Here is a 12242-nt window from a genome sequence, read left to right on the forward strand (position 1 = left end):
GCGTTTTCTCTTCCGAAACCCCATTCAAATGAATGGAAGAATTTCTCTGTTTTTTGGCTGAGCCGACCATCGGAACAAAGAGGCGTCTGTTTGGGAACTTCAGCTCAGTGTGGTTCTAGCACAGTGCTGCTGCTGTGGCACCACTACAGTCAATCCCTGTTGTCTGTGTGCTTTCTGCTCGCAGGCTGCACGCCATGGTGCGGTTCCCTGCGTGCCCCTTGCTCAAACAAAGGCTGCACAGGGAATCACAGTCTGTCACAGGCTGCTGTCCGTCTCGATAAGGGTGCAAAAGGGTACAAAATAAATGCCTTGGGTACCACTGATTGTTTTCAGCTTTAATTATAGTATGAAAATCGACATCGAGAACTGATGATTGATTGTGGATATTATATTATCATTTGATAATGAGGTCTTATTTAATAATGCAAATGGCAAATGGCCATACTGTAGATGCATATTTAACAGAGCATATTGATACCAGATTGAAAGCAAGTAATTAACATTCTGGTATCAATTAACATTATTGTTCAGTCTCAAACAAATTTAGAAATTTTGGAATTGTTGTTCCACTAGAAAAAATGCACATAAATCTCATGAATGAAAGAACATCTCAGACTTGGAGAAACATTTAAGCAGCGCCCCAAACAGCTGACATGTTTTGTCGCTGGCTCTCTCTGCTTAATCAATTCAGTTTATTTGTATAGCCCATTTTCACAAATTAAAAATTTGTCTCAGAGTGCTTTACAATCCGTACATATAGACATCCCTGTCCCAGAAACTTACATCGGATCAGGAACAACCCTTTCACAGGGGGAAAAAGGGAAGAAACCTTCAGGAGGATCCCTCTTCAAGATGGACAGGTGCAATAGATGCCATGTGTACAGAAGGAATCATTATACACAGTAACACAATCAATGAATATGTTGGAAGGCATATTCCACTATCCAGACCTCCATGATCCATCGGGCAGATGGAGATAGAGCGGAGGAGTGGGCGGAGTCTCAACATGGTCTGGCGGCCAGCTGCTGACCCGAGCATTTTCTCTGTCTAATGATGATGTGGAGTGGTTATTGTCTTTACTTGAAAACCTGATGCGTCTCATGCAAGCACTATTTTACAATATAAAAAACATAGCATAGAGAAATGCAACAAAAGACGAGAAATCGATTTGAAATACGGGGGAAAAAAGAAAGTTCCTATTGTTTTATCGCCCATGGCGCTCCAAATGAAACTGCATGTCAGGCACTGAACCCCACATTTTCTGCAGGAGTCTTGAATATGATCAAGCTGGTAAAATATAACTGATGTTATTGTTGCACAGGTGCACATGTTCCTGCGTCCTCGCAGTCACAACCTCCTGGAAACGCGGCAGACTTGCACTCGCCCACATTCGGTAGAAGTTTGCAGCCACCAGCAAAATGTCCAAGGATTTTGTTTTACTTGCCAGGGTACAACCTCAACCACCGACCCTCCTTTCCCACTGTTGCTATGGTAACCCCCCAGCCTGTGTTTGCAATTTCCGCAGATGTGCACGCCGTCTTTATTATGAGTCTGCCGCGCTGGCTGTCACACGCTTAACCTCCCCGCTAACACACGCCAACAGCAGCAGCAGCCGCCGTGTTTCAAGGACAAAAGGAAGAACAAGAAAACAGTTATAAGGCCATTAGCTCGCTAGTGAAGGAAACTAAACCTTTCCATTAATAAGGAGCTTTTTAGGGGGATTTCCTCAGTCTTTTGAAACCAGGCATCAGGAATCAACCAGTAGCACTACCCTGTCATTATCACGCCATGCAGCAGTGGCAAGGTGTTGTCCACACAGCCCTTATCACACGCGGCCGGGATCTTTAACCCACGCACATTCAGCAGTTCACACTTTTTGACAGAAGCAGCATTACACCTAGCAGATGCTGACAGGTACCGTGGGGTCCGAATTGGGGAGAGAGGCAGCAAAGGGACTAACTCCATCAGAGGAAAGCTGCAGATGTCCACGATTCAATTAATTGACTTCATTTGAAAAAGTACGTAGGAACTGAAGGGGTGCTCTTGTGACGGAAGGTTCACTGTCGCCCGTTGCAGCTGACAGCGAGGTCAGGAAGCTGGAGAAAATTATGCCAGGTCTCCGATCGCCATAAATTAAAAAAAAGACTTGCAAATGCATTGTTTCTCTGATATCCTGGTGTCTTCTGCTCTGTTTCTTGGGGGGCAGTGATGTAAATGTTAAGCAGCAGTAAGAACAAGGTCAATCGCTTTTGGAAGGGGGAAACTACCATATTTTACTTGAACCTGTATTTATTATAGGATGGTTTGTAGAGCCTGCAGGCTTCAGAACTAGCATCCAGCAGGAACCAGGTCAGGTAGCCAACCGAAGCGGTGTGGCTCTAGGGAGGCCAGTCGGTCAACGCCACTTTGGTTCGTACTGAAATATTTGAACATTTATTGGATGGATCATCTTGCAATAAAAAAATATGGTGCTTAGAGGACTAGTCCTAATCGCTTTCAGGCTGTCCCTATTATTCATTAAGCATAACCGTAAGGTCGACATTTATTGTGTTTGGACAAAATGTCGCGAAAACAAATAGTGTTGGGTTGATGTCCCCTTAATAAATGTTCTTGACCTCAATATTTCGATTTGTCCAATAGTTTTGTGACTAAAATCTATAGATTAAGTATAAGTGAATCTAGTCATTGTGACTTCGCCATCTTGGCTTTTTTCGCAAGCAATTGCCTGAGGTTACGATATTTGGAATGCGGAGGAGTGATGTCGAGATGCCATATACAGTTCGGCTAGCGGTATGTCAATCACAGTAAGCCCGCCCTAAATCATATTCTGCTTTATGGTCGATTAGACTCTAGCCTGGCTTTGTCCCAAGTTAAAAACCATCAGCACCTCTTAAGGCTTCAGGGGCGAGGCGGATAAACAAAACAGAAATGTGCAGATATTCTGCCAAGGATTCCGAAAAGCTCCGACCAAGCTGGCAGAGTTAAAACAAAGTTTTATAACTCAATAATTCATATTGAAGTAAACAGCAGTGAGGTTGAAGGAGGATTTAAAAAAAACATGGGCAACTCGGGCAGAGAGAAAGTCCTAAATCGAGAAAGTCCAGAATCCAATGATGTATAACAAAAGTGATGAACAGCTTATATGTGGATCCGGCCAGGCGCGCTCACGTGGCTATGAGTCCCCTGACTAAGAGCAAGTCGGATGCTAATAATTAGCTGTCGTATCCACGTGAGAGGACAATATCGTGCCGCACAAAGGTTTCAGTGGGTTGAATACAGTTTCAGCCACTAGGCTTATGGCCCTTCCATTGGTTAGTTCCGGTAGCATCCAAATACCTTCAACAACACTGCATGCTCATGGCTCACGGGGCAAGTCCTCCCTCGAAATAGTTCCCCTACTTCCGCTGGCTTTTCCACTTCTGGTGATGCAACCAAATAGTCCCTCCTGCTTAAACAGCAGTTTTTACGATCTTTTCACGTGTAGCCTCTATTTTAACTCCCTCTAGGATGAATACATTCCATTCATACTTGAATCATGTTACAGTTACAATAACAAAAATGACTTTCTTGTATGTTTTCCTAATACATTCTTCATTATCATATCCTGATGTATTATAATAATAATTCAAACTTATATAGTGCTTTTCTAAATACACAAAGACATTCATTATATACATGTGCAAGTAAATATACACACTATTACAACTCTATACTAGACACATGTCCCGTTAAAACAATTGACATTTGTCGAGTGACAGCCTGTGTTAAGGTATAATCAGCTAGTTAGCCTGTAACAGATTGTTGCTTTTTGTGTGCGTGTGTGACAAATGAATAAACAACTATCAATTTCTTATTCTATGTAACATCTGGCTTTAGATTAAGATAGAGTAACTGAGTCTTTATTCAAAATTCTTCTTTGAACAAAAGCAGCTGAACAACGGTGAGGCCGTGCCCTGTGGACACAGGACTGAACTTTTGTCTTTGTGCTTGGCTTCCAGCTCAATAACGGAACATTTCTGTTTCCACAGAAAAGCATGACGTAATAATTAACACGTTAAGAGGGATCCTGTGCTGCACATTTGACAAGCTTCCAGCAGCCAGGAAAACTGTTACAGCAGAGATAAAAGTAAAACTCAGCCAGCATCTGAACTCACAGCGCTTCACTCAAGCAAGCCAAAATGCTTAAGACATGATGACAATTTTAGACAGTTCGGTCAAATGAATTTGCCATACCAAGGCAAATGGTATGGGGAGCTAGAGCCCTTCGTACAATGCATGGACCATCTCCTCAAGTTCCATTACAATTATTTGGTTGATGCTTTTATCCAAAGCAACTTACTTGGTAGTGCTTTTAAACTAAACTTAGAAACAAGATCTTATAGCCTTATGTGTATCCCTTCTAACTTCCAAACAATTAAAAGCACGCAACAGCACGAGTGTGTAGAGACGACCCAAAAACTATTTAGCACAAGCTTGCACCATTTAGAGAGATGTGTAACTGGTAAAACAAATATGTATCATTATAAATTCATGGGTAGATCGGCTAATATCAAACATAATCAGCCACCAGGATTGATTTCATTGTGAAAGCTTGGCACTGATTACGCAGGATGGCTGGATTTGTGATTCAAGAACAGAACACGCATTCAAACATTTTTAGGAATAATAAAAGGACCTTAAGAGGGAGCAATTTCGAAACCCGTGTGGACAACAGTTACGGATATTAAAATGCAAGGGGCAGTGAAGCCCGCGGAAATCGAGGCCAAGACTTGCTCTACACACCTGCATTCAAACAATACGATTACCTTCCGATACCGAAATCTTGTCCCGTAATGGAATGACTCTCGCAAGGTTTGTGTATAAATCATGAGGTCAGGTCATTATTGCGGGTGGCAGACCGATGCCTATACCGAGCTTTGCAGGTGTGAAAGGGTTTGCAATACTTTTCAGCACTGAGTATCAAGAAAGTAAGACTAAATGCAGCTTCCGGAGTTTTCACACAAACCAAAAGATCAGACCACATCACACCGATTCTAAAGTCTTTACACTGGCTTCCTGTAAGCCGTAGAATTTAATGCATGGCAATGCGGCTTGTCAATACATGGAGTGGGAGCAAAATACATTACAGCAATGTTGAAGGACTACACTGCCGCCAGGCCACTCAAGTCAAGTGGAAGTGGGAGGCAAGTAATGCCCAGAGTCTGGGCTAAACTTAATGAAGGAACTTTTAGTCGCCCTGCCGACAGCCTCCCCTGCTCTGATCTAAAAGTAGCCTCACCCACACAACTTTTGAATCAGGACTCGGAAACACACGGTTCATGGATTTGTATCAAAATAAATGTCCGTTTAGTCCATAAAAAAAGCTGTATCATGCTACTACAAACTTTTTTTTTTGGCAGCAGACTGTTGGAGGAGAAAATGTGTTAACAATTGACTCTCCCAAAGGTCGGTGGGGGAGTAAGCTAAATCTAATCCTGTGTGGGGTCATGTGAAAAGGTCACAAACCGATGACTTGAGGTGATGGACCAACCGGAAAGGTCACTCAAATGTTGGGGGGTTGCAGACTAAACAGAGCCGTCAGGGGTCTCAACTTCCTCTGATAGGAAATGTGGTGGAAATAAGTGTTCCTTTACCTTGTGAGATCAAAAGTAGTTTAAGCATGGTTGACCCATAACACTTTATTATAGTAACAAGTTTACAAGTCATCAACCAAACGCTAAATAACAAACAAGTCATGAAAACATTCAGCTGAATGGAGCAAAGTCTGAACCCTCCGAATGAGAAGTCTCCGACTTAAAGGGTACCTGTAGTGCAAAACAATATGTAGCCAGATCAAAAGATAATGTGTTTCTAAAGGTTATTCATGCACTGACGGTCCAGTATTCAATAACAATACGTAGTTTAGGCTGTTCAAAGTCCTCAACTCCGACATGCGACATTGCACTGGAGCTTGAATATGTCGCGGGTGGTGTGACGTCAAATCGTTGAGAGATCGACAGCCAGCCACAGCGGATGTGTTCAGATACCAATGTAAACAACGTCGAGCGCTCGCAAACAAATGCTGAGAGATTGATAATATGGACGATGAAAGATTGTCTGATTCAGCAACTGGATACTTGTTTGAACCTTTAAAATCAGACTATCCCCATTTAGTGAATTGTGACAGCGATGATAGCGATGATTCTGATGAAGTTGATGCCGAAGGACCGCCGGTCCAGATGCTTCACCGTGCACGCAAGTCGGCGGACGTTTGGTGCAGTTGTGGGAAATGTGTGCCACAGAAAACAGACATAGAGTGCATTTGTTGTAAAGAGCACGAACTTATGTCCGATGATATAGTGTCATTAGACCTCATCTGCTTCACACAAAAGAGTGAGCTTGATAGCTACATCGCGCATAAGCCAGCGCTGGAGATGTCTTTCATTGATGCAATGTTCGGCCGACATGTTCGGCGGTGCTAGTGACTTTTTCTTTGCTCCGTCCGTCCCGATGCGCGCAAACCGGTGTCGGAGCTCCGCGACACGAGACGGCGGGCAGAGGACTGTCAACGCAACACGAGAGACAGAAATGACGTGCTTCTGCTGTAATGTGGCGCTATAGAGAAAGTGACAGGGGGGCGGCCCAATTTTTTTTAATGTCATGCGATCTACCAATACTACGCCGCGATCGACTGGCAGGTCGCCGCGATCGACGTATTGAGCACCCCTGATATAGATTGTGTAATTCTTGAGGCCACCGATCTATCCCAAGAAGCAACGCGTGTAGAAGTGGCTCCGGATGGGCTGAATTCCTTTCAACGACTCTACGTCATAGTTAGCTTTGAGCTGGAGTAAATAACTAGCAAAATGGCTGCGCCCACGGACTCGGAATGTTGACAAAGAAATGTAAATCCTCGGGCTATGCGTGACTTGTTGACAATAGCGGCGGGGTAAATATGATTTATTTGATGCGCCGAATGGATGTAGCACGTTGTTGTTTTGCACTACAGGTACCCTTTAATGCTGCCTTCGAAGTTGATTCTTCTCCTCCTTATACATCTCGCGGAGATGTACACATTCCAGAGTCCATCTGTTTCTCCAAACTAGGACCTCGCCGAGACGTACACATTCCATAGAGAATGTGGAGACCCTTTTAAGGCTTTGTTTATTCTGCCTAGTTCAAGCTCAGTTCAAGACCCCTTGGTTGTGACCTTTACCCATGACCCCTATGAATGATTTAGCTTCCTCCCTCATAGACCTTTGGGAGAGATACTTGTTAACACATTTTCTACTCCAACAGGAAACAGATGGAATTTGGAATGTGGATTCTCTCTGAGATCTATAAAGGTTGCAGTCTTGCACAGAGAAAGCAGCAGTTATTTCTGACGGCCTTGAGAGAAGGCTCAGGGATCCTGCTCCATTCAGCTGAATGTTTTCATGACTTGTTGTTATTTAGTGCTTGGTTGATGACTTGTAAACTTGTTACTATAATAAAGTGTTATGGGTCAACCATGCTTAAACTACTGTTGGAGTTGGACAGCGACACACCACCTGGACGACACTCACTGGAAGAAAGAGCGGTAGACTTCTACGTTACATCTATAAGCGTTTTATTCAGAAATCAGGATACAAGTAGACATCATGCATGGACCCCCCTCCTGAGCTCTGACCGATGGCCTCAGCGCTGGAGAAAGGACGCCGGTTCAGAGTGTGCAGCCATTTTAAATAGCCGAAAGGAACAGTTCTGATTCGTCAGGAGATAAGGGGGTGGGGTTTTCTCATTGGCTCTTGTTCCTCTGCTTCCGCCGTTGTCGCTCCTTCATTGGTTCTTCTCGTCTGCCAATGAGTGCATATGTTGTGAAAAGAAGTGTGGGAAGGGGAGATAGTTGATTTAATAGTCCCTCTCTTGTAAGAAGACTCCCTTCGGGGCCTTATCTCTTCAGGAATGGGGCCTGGATCTTCTCCGAAGGTCGTCCACACACCGGGGGGCTTCTTCCCACATGTGAGTGTGAGCGTGTGAGGGGGATAGGTGAAGGGGGGGTCAGTGAGGAGGGAGAGTGGGGGCTTAAAGTGTCTAAAAGGAGAATAATGGCCCCATCTGGACCCTTCGTTATCTATCCTCCCGACGAGGTAAGGACTGTGATTGCTCTTTCTAAACAATGAATACAATGAGCTCTTTCTCTAGTCATCTTCTTGGATGAGTGCAGTGCAGAGGGGGGTTTACATCAAAATTCCTTAGGTGTCACTGTTATCTTTCTTTAGATCAGCTCAGACACCAGAGTGCTCCGCTGGAGATTTTAACTTCCATTCAGTGTTGTCCATCTTACACATAATCTATATGCAAACAATACTAAGCTATGCTAAACTATAATATATATTCTTTACACTACTTTTGATTTCTGACAAGGTAAAGGAACACTTATTTCCACCACACAGACTAATGTAAAATATTGCATGGTTTGATGGTTCAAGAGCTGTTAGATACAAGGGACAGATGACAGCAAAGTACGAACTACCAACTACTTTCACTTCTCTAGATGCAAACTCATGCCGTGTGCTGCATACCATTGGATCATTTTAGCTGACAGAATGATACTAATTATTACCCTACTTCATTAAAATGACAATAGTTTGATTTGCTGCCCCTAGCATTGTTAGACCTGCATTTGCTGTGACCACCAGTAAATGGCACTTCACCAAGCCAATGCCTTGAACAATGCCTGCATCTTTTTTTCCCACCCGGAAGTGTCATGATCTGGAGTTTGTGTCTTGTTTTGAAGTCCTTGTGTCATCTGTCTCCCTGTGATTGTCTGCCCTGGTCCTGATTGTTTCCTTCTGTTTGATTGCTGGCCCCGCCCTCATTGTGCATTGGTCCTCTCTCGCTGCGACATCCGTGACACCTGACAGAACGAAGCCACCTTCTGTCAGGAGGTGTCACGGATGTCGCAGCGAGAGAGGACCCAAATGCCGACATAACTTCTGCAAAACCAATATTTAATTTCCACAACCTAGACAGGACGACAAAACGCAGACCAAACAGTACAAATCCACACTGGGAATGAGACGAACAGGGTTTACATACACAGGCAGGCGGAAGTGATTGGACAACGGGGAACGAGACACAGGTGGACACAATGAGGGCGGGGCCAGCAATCACACAGAAGGAAACAATCAGGACCAGGGCAGACGATCACAGGGAGACAGATGACCAGTGTTGGGAGTAACGCGTTACAAAGTAATGCATTACTGTAATTCCACTACTTTTAGCGGTAAAGAGCATGTAACAAAGTATTTTTTTAAATCAATTAACGCAGTTACAATTACTGAAATTTAAATGAGTTTGTTACTCGCGTTACTCTCTTTTGTGAAAGATGAACACTTGCAGACAAGAAGACAAGATTTAGCTGCTTCTGATCCGACATCGCAGGACCTTGGTGGCGCAATGATATTGTAACGTCTCGGACGTTATGGCACTGATGACACGGAGACGGGACAACATTATTATTCCTCACTTTATTGGGCATCCACCAACACAGACAGCGTGCTCCTCTCAGCTCAGCAGCTCGAACGTCAACAACAACGGTTCCCGTCAACCAACCTTAACTCCTGTTTTCCGACAGGTTAACCCCGCCTCCCCTCTACTCCGCCAATCACAGGCACGCCCCCTCGACCAGCATGCACGGTGCCACACAGTGATTGACAGCCACTTCACAGGGTCGCTACAATATACACCAATCAAATCAATCAATGAGCATTAAACCACATCATGGCCGCGAGTGCGGATAGAATGAGCTTTTTCTCCTGGAAGTATGGACATTACTTTTCGCTCGTCGAAATTAAAGACAAAAATGTTGTGGTGGGGTGTTGTAAATTATGTGCAGGTACAAAGACCCTATCCACATCTAAGAGTAGCAATTCCAATCTTATGAAGCACCTGTTGAAACAACACGCTTCGACAAAGCTAGTAGCGAAAGACCCCAGCCCTACGGATGCTGAAGGCGCCACTCCATGCAAACAACCAAGGCTAGACTTTACACGGACTGCAGTGCAGCCGATAAGCCAGGCAGAGCTGAATAAATTGATTGCTAGATATGTTGTCGATGACATGCATCCTCTGTCAACTGTCGAGTCAGTTGCCTTCAGGCAACTAATAAGCAAAATTCCAGTGATAAATGGAGGCTCGGGGCAAATGTGCAGGAAGACGTTTTCCAGCTATTTAGACAGAGAAGATGCGAAAATGCAGGTCGAGCTAAAAAAAACATTTGAGGGTTTACAACATGTCTCTACCACAGCAGACATCTGGACTGCTTACAATAAAAGCTTTCTAGGTGTAACTGCACACTGGATTAATCCGAACAACATGCTACGTGGGAAATCAGCCCTGGCATGCCAGAGATTCAAGGGCCGACATACGTATGACATTATTGCAACCGAAAGACAACAAAAAAAGACATAAAAGTAACTTAAGTTACTTTCCCTAGTAACTAATTACTTTTGATATACAGTAACTGGTAAAGTAATTAAATTACTTTTAAAAGAAGTAACTAGTAACTGTAACTAATTACTAATTTTCAGTAACTTGCCCAACACTGCAGATGACACAAGGACTTCAAAACAAGACAAACTCCAGATCATGACAGGAAGGCTACGCAAAGGGCACTCATTACATTTTCTGGGGAAAGGAATATAGTAACACTTGACATAGTTTTGGTCAGTTTAAGGTATAAGGCACTTTCAATTCAATTCAATTCAATTCAGTTTATTTGTATAGCCCAATTTCACAAATTACAAATTTGTCTCGGAGTGCTTTACAATCTGTACACATAGACATCCCTGCCCCAAAACCTCACATCGGACCAGGAAAAACTCCCAAATAACCCTTCAGGGGGAAAAAAAGGGAAGAAACCTGAAGGAGAGCAACAGAGGAGGATCCCTCTCCTAGGATGGACAGATGCAATAGATGTAATGTGTACAGAAGGACAGATTTAGAGTTAAAATACATTCAATGAATATGACAGAGTGTATGAATAGTTCATAGTAGGCATATTCCACGATGGAGACCTCCACGATCCATCAGGCAGATGGCGGTGGGGAGGAGGAGGGCGGAGTCTCAACAGGACAGTGGCGTAGTCATGAGCAGGAATTCCACGACCCAGACGATCCATCAGGCAGATAGGATCTATGCCGTCTCATAGGGTCCGATGACCCCATGAGACGTAAAGTCAAAAGGACTTCCGGGAGAAAGCAGAGTTAGTAACGTGTGATTGAGAGATGAAAATTCATCCTTAAGGAGAGAAAAAGAGGAGATAGGTACTCAGTGCATCCTAAAACGTCCCCGGCAGCTATAAGCCTATAGCAGCATATCAAGGGGCTGGACCAGGGCAAACCTGATTCAGCCCTAACTATAAGCTCTGTCAAAGAGGAAGGTCTTAAGTCTACTCTTAACGAGGTGACTGTGTCTGCCTCCCGGACTGAAATTGGAAGCTGGTTCCATAAAGAGGAGCTTGATAACTAAAGGCTCTGGCTCCCATTCTACTTTTAAGACTCTAGGAACTACAAGTAGTCCCGCATTTAGTGAGCGTAGCTCTCTAGTGGGGCAATATGGTACTACAAGCTCCTTAAGATATGATGGTGCATCACCAATCAAGGCTTTGTACGTTAAGAGAAGAATTTTAAAAGTGATTCTTGATTTTACTGGGAGCCAGTGCAGAGCAGCTAGTGCAGGAGTGATGTGATCTCTTTTCTTAGTTTTAGTGAGAACACGAGCTGCAGCATTCTGGATCAACTGGAGGGACCTAAGAGATTTATTAGAGCAGCCTGCTAATAAGGAGTTGCAGTAATCCAGTCTCAAGTACGAACGCGTGAACCAATTTTTCTGCATCTTTTGAGACAAGATGTGCCTGATTTTTGAAATATTACGTAGATGAAAGAATGCAGTCCTTGAGATTTGCTTTACGTGGGAGTTAAAGGACAAGTCCCGATCAAAGATAACGCCAAGATTCTTTACAGTGGTGTTGGATGCCAGGGCAATGCCGTCTACAGAATCCACATCACCAGATAATTGATCTCTGAGGTGCTCAGGGCCGATTAAAATTACTTCGGTTTTGTCTGAGTTTAACATCAAGAAGTTGCAGGTCATCCATGTATTTATGTCTTTAAGACATGCTTGAATTTTACAGAGTTGGTTGCTCTCCTCTGGTTTTATCGATAAATATAGTTGAGTGTCATCTGCATAACAATGAAAGTTTATGGAGTGTTTCCTGA

Source organism: Pseudoliparis swirei, chromosome 12, assembly GCF_029220125.1.
Source record: "Pseudoliparis swirei isolate HS2019 ecotype Mariana Trench chromosome 12, NWPU_hadal_v1, whole genome shotgun sequence".
NCBI classification, from domain to species: domain Eukaryota; kingdom Metazoa; phylum Chordata; class Actinopteri; order Perciformes; family Liparidae; genus Pseudoliparis; species Pseudoliparis swirei.